Genomic DNA, 617 nt, shown 5'->3' with positions numbered 1-617 from the left:
AGCAAGCTAAGTAGCACAGGAATAGATTTAAACCATTTTTCTGATTTTCCTGTAATCGCGACCCATCACATCCGGATGCCGCAGAATCATCTTATATTATTTATCATTATTATTCAATTTTCATTTATAGATATGTGTTATGAATGTCATCAACGTTAAACAAAGCCGTTATTTGCCAAGACCAATATATTGGTAATTTTTATTTATGAGATAATTTTTAAATAAGTCAATCTACCTATTCTTCATTCTTAGTTTTGTAATGAACAACCCCAAAATGGAATGTTTTCTCGTCCAGTCTGATTGATTAAAATTTCGAAGCTTAAATAGTTATGGTTTTGGTAAGAATATATGAACCTCGTTCATTACATTTACTTGTTTCTGAAAATTTAAAGTAATATTTGCTTTCCTTAAAAACAAACTAACCAGTCTGTGCAGCAGCGAAGGCAATCAAGGCCAGCAAGAAAGGTACGGCGGGCTTCATGGTCCACGGTCCAATGTCTTTAGCTCATGAGAAGTAGCGGTTATATCATGGATTCTGGCAGACAATAAGACAGGGAGTCAAACTCAAAAAAATTATCTGTATGATAAGAGAGACTGACAGATTTTTGAGCAATATG

The sequence above is a fragment of the Penaeus monodon genome, chromosome 27 (assembly GCF_015228065.2).
Source record: "Penaeus monodon isolate SGIC_2016 chromosome 27, NSTDA_Pmon_1, whole genome shotgun sequence".
NCBI lineage: Eukaryota > Metazoa > Arthropoda > Malacostraca > Decapoda > Penaeidae > Penaeus > Penaeus monodon.
Note: the sequence above shows the minus strand (reverse complement) of the source record.